Source organism: Sorex fumeus, unplaced genomic scaffold (genome assembly GCF_029834395.1).
Source record: "Sorex fumeus unplaced genomic scaffold, SorFum_2.1 ptg000044l, whole genome shotgun sequence".
Lineage (NCBI taxonomy): Eukaryota > Metazoa > Chordata > Mammalia > Eulipotyphla > Soricidae > Sorex > Sorex fumeus.
Window position 1 is genome coordinate 29,859,323 of NW_026606101.1, and position 10,715 is coordinate 29,870,037.

Below are 10,715 nucleotides of genomic sequence, written 5' to 3' on the forward strand. Positions count from 1 at the left end.
TCACAAAAACAAAGAGTCTGAACTGCATTTGGCCTATAGTCTAGAGTAAATATCTACTAGGACATTTTGAAATGTTTATGCTTTAGCCTGTTGGAAAACAGCACAGTAAGTGTGGTCATCAGACACTTCTGAGTTTGAGTATAGATTGTTCGCTAAGTAGCAATGTAATCTTGGAGTAGTTACTGAAAATGTATAGCCTTCAGGGCTTCTGCAGTAAAATGGTATATAATAAAATCACCACTCTGTAGGTGTACTGGATACAGGACTGATTCTATTCCTCAACTGATCTTCAATCACTTGTAAGAACCTGGCTAAGACATTTATGTCACTAAATCTGAACTAAACTAGAAATCAGACTCCGCATGTTGAGGTCAGTCTGAGAACCACTGTCTGTTAGCTGAAGGGTTTTATTGTGCTTTGAATGCTTTTGCAGAATTAAGTACAAATGATATTAGATTCATTGCATGTTTTCAATTTATCTGTCACTAATAATGTTTTATCTTTTGGCTGGATAGACTCACTTTGACTTATTGTAATTTTTTATACTGATAGGTGTTTAAATTTGTGAACCCTCGAATTGAAGAAATTTAAAGAATCCTCCAAAATTAGAAAGAACAGGATTTTTTCACTGCTAGAAGAAAATGTCAAAATGTGATTTTAGCATATATGTGTGTATACCTATGTATTTCAATCTATACATATAACATAGAAATCATATATAATATATAAAATATGTTCTATATATTTATTGTTATGAATATATATAATAATATATGCAGGAGTTGACTAAGTTATCCAATTGACATGGACAGACTCCAGGTGATCTTGTTATACTCTTTCCTGTGCTTACTGTCACTTGGTTGCTCAGCCTGGGAAAAGACTAGAATAGATTGGCTTCAACTAAGATAAATTCAGTTCCCTCCATGTGTCTCTCATTTTGCAAAAAACAATAAAGACATTATTGACTCAGAGAAAAGAAAACAGGTACCATGCATTCACAAACTTCTCCTTCCATCAATTTGTTGCTACTCTTCTATGAGCCAAAGCAATACACAGCAGCCATGAGAAGTTTCTGCTAAAGGCATAAGAAGGAACAGGAAATTGAATTTGTTACTATAATAAATCTGTCACAAGCATTAGAGTGAACATAATGAAGGCATTATTATTCCCTTTGTCTTTGCTGTAAAATGTGCTTTCTAAAAACAAAGAATTGAAATTACCCAGATAACAGTGAACATAGGTGTATTTTAGTTTGTATGTATGGAAGGAAGGAGGTTCTTCATTTTTCTCTTTATTTCTTCTAAACCAAGAGCAAAGAGAATTGTAGAGACCTTTGAAAACTCTTCTATCACTCCTTTTAGGAAATGTAAGATGTTTTTAAGAATATTGTCAACTAGGTTATCACTCGCCAAAAAATACTGCTCTCGTTTTTCACATCTTGATTTTGATATAAAATTCTGCCTGCATTCGTAGCTAAAACTTTGACTTTGGAAAGTTGGTTACTTTTTTTTTGATGTAAGCCCCAAAATGTATTCTTTTCAAAGACGAGACTGAAGAAATGGAAAAAGAAACAAACAAACCAACCAATAAACAAACAAAAAAATCAACCACCATCACCACCACTAACAAAACACCATGGATTAGTTATTTTTGCAAAGTAAAATTGTGATATTTCTGCAAGTTCATGGTCAACTTGGGTTTGCCCAAATAAGCCAAGATGGAAATGAAAAGAGGAATCAATACTAATTTTTAAAAATATCTTCCTTTGTGTATCTGTGTTACTGCTAAAATTTCTTAAATAAGTGTATTAGATAAAATGCTGAAAAGTTGTGAGGAAACATATCTACATCTATCTATATATGTATATATTAGAAGAGAACTTAGTAGTCACTGTCACTGTCACTGTCCTCCCGTTGTTGATCCATTTGCTCAAGTGGGTCCAATAACGTCTCCATCGTGAGACTTGTTGTTACTGTGTTTGGCATATTGAATACATCATGGGTAGCTTGCCAGGCTTTGCCGTGTGGGCGAGATACTCTCGGTAGCTTGCCGGGCTCTCTGAGAGGAGTGGAGGAATTGAACCCAGCTGGGCTGGGCTGGCTGTGCACAGGAAAATGTCCTATCGCTCCAGACAACTTAGTAATAATTAAGTGGAAAATTTTTGATTTTTAAAACACTGGTTTCTACTTTGGGGTGTGTGTGTGGGGGGGGGGGACATACCAGGATCACTGCTTGGTGGGATTCTGGGGATTCTGGGAATATGAGGTCTGAGTATTGAAATCATGTTGGCCACATGCAAAGCAAGCACCTTAGTCACTGTATTATTTCTCTAATCTCTCTGTCCCCTATTTCTATTTAGTTTTTATTTTTGCTTTTTGGGTCACACCTAGCTCAGCTTCTGGCGCTGCACTCAGGAATTACTCCTGTCAGTACTTGAGCGACCATATGAGAGGCTAGAATTCAAATCCAAGTTAGCCATATGCAATGCAAATACCCTACCTCTGTAGTATTGTTCTGACCCTCCTTTTTCTAATTCTTTTTCATTCTAATTTTTTTAAATCAAGTCACTGTGAGATAGAGCATTACAAAGCTGTTCATGATTGGGTTTCAGTCATACAGTGTTCCAACACTCATCTCACCACCAGTGTAATTTCTCTGCACCAATGTCCCCAGTTTCCCTTCCACCCCCCAAATTTCTCTCCAACCCCAGCCTCCCTCTATGAGAGGCACACCACACGTGTCTTCTCTCTCTCTCTCTCTCTCTCTCTCTCATTTTAAGCATTCTTGTATTCTTGTTTTCAATACAGATGCTGAAAGGATATTATGTATATCCCTTTGCCTACTTTCAACACTCAGTTCTCGTCCAGTGTGATCTTTCCAACTATTGTTGTCATACTGGACTCTCTATCTTAGCTACTCCCTCCCCCCCCCCCGCCCCGCACACTTGTGGTAATTTCCAACGAATGACCAGTCCTCCTAGACCCTGCTTTCTCTGTCCTTGGATAATAGTCTCATACTATATTTTTTATATCCCACGAATGAGTGAAGTCATTCTATATCTGTCCCTCTCTGTTTTTTTAATTTTTAAAAGAGGTAAACAATGTCAAAGCTCTGAACTCTCAATCATTTGTTCAGACACTATGTTTGATTAGTACTTTGGACTGCAACAGAACAACGAGAAAAATGGCACAGACAAGAAGAAAAATCCACTGAGGAAAGAGTGACCTGGTGAGTTTTTTTCTTTCTGTTTGATTTTTCTTTTCCCTTCCCCTTGCTGTTGTTGCTATTGCAATAACTGAGGTATTGCACAAGCTTGGTCACTTTGCTCACATACATGGCTGTGGTACTTCCCAAGGCTCACATACCAAATGCAGTATTTACACAGGTGCTTTGTGCAGAGTAGGACTCATTCAGTCGTGGGACTTGTATACATTCTTGTAGTTTTATTTGAACCCTCTGTTCTGATATCAGGTGTCCTCATGTAAGTAACAAGGGTTATTGGACTCATGACCTCACTTTATTGAAGCCCTGATGCCTGTTAACTCATGACCTTTACTTTAGTCACTCAGTCACCTGGATACTCAGTGGTGAATTTTATTTTCTTTCTAAAATATTTTGTTAAAGAGCCATGATTTACAATGTTACTGACAGTTGCTTCAACACCAATCCCTCTACCGGTGTTAACTTCCCCTCCACCAGAGGTCCCATATTCCTCCTCACCATAAACCCCATTCCACCCCACCTGTCAACGTAACAGGCATGCTACTAGATTTCAGTGGTTTCCACTTATATCATCTTTTCAGTTCTATTGAATCGGTGTTTTGGGTAGATGGTTATACCCCTCTCACACATATCACTGGTATGATTGAAACCCTGATTCCTGTTAACTCATTATTCTTGTTCTCTTCATACCCCTTCCCCCTTGATGTCTTTCCTACTATGTCTGTCTCCTCTCTAAACACTGGTGTCAAGAATGATCTAGGCCTTCCCTTTTACTACAATATATTCCTCATCCAGTTTTCTATATTCTAAAGATAAGTGAGTTCATCCTGTGTTTGTCTTTCTTCTTCTGGCCTATGTCACTCAATGTGATATCTTCCAGTTCCAACCACGTTGCAGCAAATTGCATTGTATCATTGCTCTTTGCAGCTGCATTCCATTGTGTATACATACCACATCTACATAATCCACTTATCTGTTATTGGACAACAAGGTTGATTCTGTATGTTAGCTATTGTACTAAGTGAAGGAATAAATAATGGTATGTCCTTTTGAGAAAGTGTTTTTATATTCTGGGGATAGATGCCCAAAAGTGTAATTGCTGGGTCATATGGATGTTCAATTCTAAGTTTACTGGGAATTCTCTATATGGTTTCCACAGGGGTTATACCAGACAACATCCTCACTAACAGTGGATGAGGGTTCCTTTTCAAGCGGTGAATTTCTTGTTTTCCAAAGTATGTGATCCACAAACAGTCAGTATATCTATTTACATTCTTTCAACACTCAATTCTTGTCCTAACTTTGCTGTGTCATAACTGTCCTCCTGGCCACCATCCCCAACCCACCTCAGTATAAATCCTGGACATAGAGAAAACTAGTAACACAATAAGTGCTAGTATAGAAGTGTACTATTATAAACAGTCAGCCATCCACTTGGCCAATGGAAGTAATCACTGTGGCATCTTAGAATCTGTTCCATTCTGTGAACACTTCAAAGAAGGTCTTTACACATCACACTTGATTCCCTCTAAGATCTTGATGCTGAAGATGTCCTCAGTATTCCTTGTGGGCTTAGAAATACAGAACTTCCAACTCTCACTTCAATGTACCAAAACAGTGCATTTTTATAAGATCCTTCAGATTCTTGTAATCAACTTTTGAGCAAATTAACTTTTTAGAAATCTGTTGAGGCCAGGAAGATTGCTCAAAAGGGCTAGAACATATGCATGACCTCGGGTTCTATCCCCAGAATTGTATGATTACCAGAGTACCATTAGGAGTACCTTCTGTCCAAATAAATAATTAAAAATATTTCTTAACTTGGGCTGTACATTAGAAATCTTCGGGTAGGTGACTTCAGTCTTCTGTATATATTTAAATATCCTAAATGGTATTGTCAATACTACTTGCAGGAGGAGGAGGGGGAGGAGGAGGAGGAGGAGGAGGAGGAGGAGGAGGAGGAGGAGGAGAAGAAGAAGAAGAACAAGAAGAAGAAGAAGAAGAAGAAGAAGAAGAAGAAGAAGAACAACAACAACAACAACAACAACAACAACAACAACAACAAATTTTCTTTGGTTACTTTATGGTCCCATTTCCCATCCAGGGTTGCCTTCCCTTTATTTTTTAAAGCAAGCTTTCCATTGACTTGGTGTGTTCGTATATGTCATTGTGTGTATGTGTGTGAGTGTGTTTCTAGTATCCATTTCATACAGAAACATCAGTTCAAACTTGTTGACATTTTGGGAATGTTTCTACTTATTTATCATCTTCCAGTATACCACAACAGTGGAGATCTGACCATAAATTTACATTTTTAAAATGCTCCCATTCTTTTCTAGTTTGTGATAGACAATTTCCTGGGGGCAAGAAACAGAGTCAGCTCAGGGTGTGGTGAGAAACATATGGGGGTGAAGATGAAAAACAACAGCAAAATGGAAACAGGAATTTTGTGTGAAACCAGCTCCTACAACAGCTCTTTCACCCTGTTACTGCTACAAAGAGCTTTTTCATATGGGGTGATGAACAGGCAGGGACCTCACTCAAAACCACCAAGTCTGCTTACGTATATTTTATTTTCTTTTGAAAGCTGCCTGAAGTGGAGCCTTGTGAAGTGCTTCTCAAGTGCTGCACCACACCATTCCCAGCCTGGCTGGTAATGGGGGTAAAGAAAGAACAAATGGGCAGGCAGCAGAATGCTGTTTTTTCTTTGCACCACAAAGAGAAGAACGGGATAGATTTCTGGTTCACAAAGCACTGTCTTTAGACCAGTAGCATCAGCATTATCTAGAAACTTCTTAGAAGCAGCAAACCCTGGCTCTCCTTCCAGATGTACTAACTCTGAAGTTCCAAAATAGATTCAGTAATTTTTTTAACAAGACTTCCAGGAAATTTCAAGGTATGCTCACATTTAATAACACTTGGGACAGTTTGACCTCTGTAATTTTAATAAGCAATCCTCCCTTCCCTTGAAGCTCCAGTCCTCTGTCCCAGTGAGAGGGTAGACCTGGCTTTATAGAGCTGCAGCGAGGAGACAAGAAGGCTGTTGGGGGGTTTCATTCCACCAATAAAAGTTTTCTTCATTTTCATGACAAAAATTATTATTATTTTTTTTTAGGTAGGAATGCAATATGTAAGGACAAAAGCAAGAGCACACGAAGAGGAAAGAAAAATTTCAAAGTAGGCAATGTCATACACAGGGGCAAGTTTCTATTAGATGAAAATCTGTGTATTCAGGACAAAAGTTATTTGAAACAAAGATGTAAATTTTTACTATTATCACTGTATCACACTGTATCACTCTCATCCCTACTCCAGCAGGTGCTAGTAACATCTTTATACCTCCCAGGTTTTAGCAGCCTCTTCTTACTGTCTTTTCCCAATGATTGGAGTCTCTTTCAGGGTCAGGGGAATGAGACCTATTAAATTGTTACTGTTTTTGACATATTGAATATGCCATGGGGAGCTTGCCAAGCTCTGCCCGTTGGGGCAGGATACTCTCGGTAGCTTGCTGGGTTCTCCGAGAGGCATACATTAATATATTTCTCTCTATGATCTGTTGCCTACTGTCTGAACCCCATCAAATATGGTGTGACAATTATGAAAAATGGGTAGGAAGTGTCTTAAAATGTGTCTGCGTAGTCCACAAAGCAGCCTGGAGCGTGGCAGCAGTTAGGTAGTGGAGGTTGACTGTTAGGGCTGGGTTCCTTGGGCTGGGGAGAGCTCTCACCTGCCCTACTCTGGGGCACCCTGAGTGAAAACAAACTGGTGTGAAGTCCGGTGGCATGGTTATGGGGGCCTCATTTTATACTCCCATCTGGAAGGAGCAGCCCTGAGTTCTGGAGGGTGGCTGATGAGGAGATTATCTGGTGCCAGCAAGGTGTGGTTTATGGGTGTGATCCCTGGATCACCAGAGACTGAGGAAAGCAGGCAGAGGATCTCTGCTCCCGGGTCCTGTTGAGTCCAGATCCCAAGGTCACAAAGTTCCGCATTACCTGGGTTCCGTGGGACTTCATTCATGCGTGAATTTAACTATTATATGTGTCCATAATAATATATGCATGCTGGAGAGATAATACAGCAGTCAGGGCACTTGCCTTGCATGTGGCTGACCCATTTGATCTCTGACATCCAGTAGGACCCCCTGAGAACCCACTGGCAAGATCTCTGAGCACAGAGCCAGGAGTAAGTGATGAGTACCACCAGGTAGAGCCCGAAAAACACAAGTCAAAAAAAAAATTCTTTTTAACGTTGACTGAAGGGACTGATGTGATAGTACAGTGGGTAGGGCATTTGCCTTGCATGTGACCAACCCAGATTCGATTCCCAGCATCCCATATGGTCCCCTGAGTACTGCCAGGAGTAATTCCTGAGTGCAGATCCAGGAGTAAGCCCTGTGCATCATCAGGGGTGACCCCAAAAGCAAAAAAAAAATCCACTGAATACTATTAATGTATGGCATGTGCTCTAGTAAACAAGATTCAAACATATGCGAATACAACTGTTTTGTGAGATCTAGTGGTAGTGAGATTGCCCATGAGTCCATAGCCTGGAAGCAGACTAACTGGCAGCTCTACATACTTCAACTGTGTGTGGGCCTTGAGTAGACCATGGATTTTCCCAGTGGAGTTTAAAAAATGAGAATCCCAAGTTCTAGCCCCAGAGCAACTGATCTATGAATTCTGGAATATACTCCTGAACAGCAGGATTTTATAACCTCCCTGGAATTCTCATGTGAAGCCAGGGCTGAGGGCAACTGTCTTATCAAATCTGTAGCTAATTTCCTCTCAGTCCTGGATGCAGTTTAGAATCTCTGTTTTCTCTTTAAACTGCAGCTGTGGTGAGGCCCCATCTCCCAAGAATCATTAAATGTGGGTGGGCCCACAGGGCATCCTGCTCCAGTGTGCGGCCAGGGTGGGGCTCACTGCTTTAACTCTCAGCTCTGCTGAGCAGAGCAAGAACTCATGGCCTTAACCCTGAGCTTGTCACAGCCCTTGAGGTGATCAGGAGCAATTTTGGATTTCTCAGAATTTCAGAAATCAGTTGAGTTCAAGACTAGTGGATTCAAACAAATTGTGTGTGCGTGTGTGTGCATGTGCACGTATGCATGAATATGTGCATGTCTGTATCCACATGTGTTTTAAGGACAAAAACAAACCTAAAGTAAAAGACTTAATCTTTTCCCTGTCTACATTGAAAACAAGAGGCTTTCCTTCTGTGTTTTTTTGTGACATTTTCTACTTAGAAAATGTCAGAATGCTTTCTTCAGAAATTAAATAAGCCTTTTGTTAGTGTTATGACCTGGGAATTCTTTTTAAAGCCTGGGAGCCATATCTAAATGTAGCATTAAAGGAGATACTGGCCTACATCCCACACTCTGTGAGAGGGTGGGAGCCTGGGCTTCGAGCTATAAAACTACCTCAGAAATAAAGACAGGGTTTGTACTTTTTTTTCTGGATGAAGACAATGAGTGATATAGACAGTTGACCCAATTACCAAGGAACATTCGAATGAACGCTGTGACCAATAGTGCCGTCAAGTCCTATTATTTGGTGACTACTTATCTTGAACATCTGCATGTGTGCATGGCTACATGAGGATGACTGATTTCTTTCTGTCTTGCTTGATTGCTTGTGGCATGTCTCACGTTCTATTTTAGAGCTTGTTCAATAATACAATTTTGTGTCTCCTGATTTTTTTCTAGTAGAGAGGATTTCTGGGCTGGAATAATTTTTTCTTAAAAAATTACATTCCACTGATATTGTGTGTGATGTGCATGTATGTGTGTGTTGTGTGTGTGTGTTGTGTGTATCTATGTATGTGTGTGAGAGAGAGAGACAGAGAGAGAGTGAGCAAACACATGCATATGTGTGGTTATGCTTGAGTTATGAGAGATATCAACCGTCACCCTCCCTTCGACCTTAATGCTCTGTTTTCTCAGCTTTTATCACTTTTTCATTTTGGTTTTCCTTGAGAAGTAGAGCACTTTGGTTTTCCTTCTCAAATAGAATACTACTTAAAAAGAGGTGTTGCTCTGATTTTACAAAAGGTGTGAAAATCAGTGAACTTAGTTTCTCTGGTTCCTCTGTAGTGCTATTTTTCCAGTCTTTTATGAATTGTGCTAGGACCATAGCCTCTACCAACCCCTCTCCACCACTGGAGTACTTGAACTTCAGAAGACAGCTGTGTGCATAAGAAGCCGGACCAGGCCCTATATTTTTCCTTGTTTAGAGGATGAAGGAGTGTCCCTGTAATGACTCCCAGTCATGGCAGTAGAACTATACAATGGGATTAACAGGAAGCAGAGATGGCAAGGGGAGCAGGAGGCAATATTGAAAGAGGAGAATTGGAAACAGCTCTGTGTATGGAGCCTGTGGTACATGGTTATAGTCTCATCATTGTGTTTCCAATAATCCCAGAGTAATTATATTTGAACAGTATTTGAGCTGTTGAGAACTGATATCACAGGATTTACCTCTTAATAGATGCTCTGCTCAACTTTGACGAGCTACTGGCCTCTAAAGTTGACTTCCAGTGGCCCCATTAGAGGGACAGGAAGATTATCAGTTTCCTTTTTTAATTTTTACCATAGCTGCCACAATTTTTGTGACTCATTAGGGATCTGTGGTGGAGAGAGTGAACACCAGACCTCCCAGATTCTCTCTCCACCCTTCCACCCACCACCCCAACAGAAAGCCCCATTGTGCTCAGAGAAGCTTGGTACCATGAATGGAGCCTTTATTCTGTCTCCATTTCTGAGTACACTTGCAAGTTTCCTTAAGCGCAATGATTTTGACGTCAATGTATAAAATCATAAAATAGAGTAGTTAGAAGGGGGGTTCTGAAATGTTTATATCCAACTTAGCTTATCCATTCTATTTATCTTTTTTAAACAGAAAGAGTGTTGGACAGAAATTCAAGAGACATATCTGTGATAAAGCACTGATTGGCTAGAGAGTTAATCTGTTGCCATTGAATCAAAAATGTAAAAAAAAAAAAAGAAGAAAAAAAAACTTGGCTAAAATTCTGCAGATAATTTTTTTTCCAATGTTTTGCATGATAACATTCCCATGGGAAAGTTAATGGACATATGATCCCATTAGATGATGTGTTTTTTTCTCCTGTTTACATATTAGTACACATTTTATTTTATTTTTATTTACTTATTTGTTTTTTGGCTTTTTGGGTCACAGCTGGCAATACTCAGAGGTTACTTCTGACTCTGCACTCAGGAATAAATCCTGGCAGTGCTCAGGGGAACGCACTGTGGGGAAAGTTACAAAGATTTCAGGTTTACGTCTCAGTCATACAATGATCAAACACCTTTCCCTTCACCAGTACTCATTTTTCACCTCCAAGAACCCCAATATACCCCCTCCCACCCCTCCCAATGCCTGTGAGGCAGATGATTTCTACTTAACTTTTCTCTACATTGATTATATTCATTATTTTGCCAAAAGATGCACCATTATTGTTTAGAATTTCTCCCCCCAACA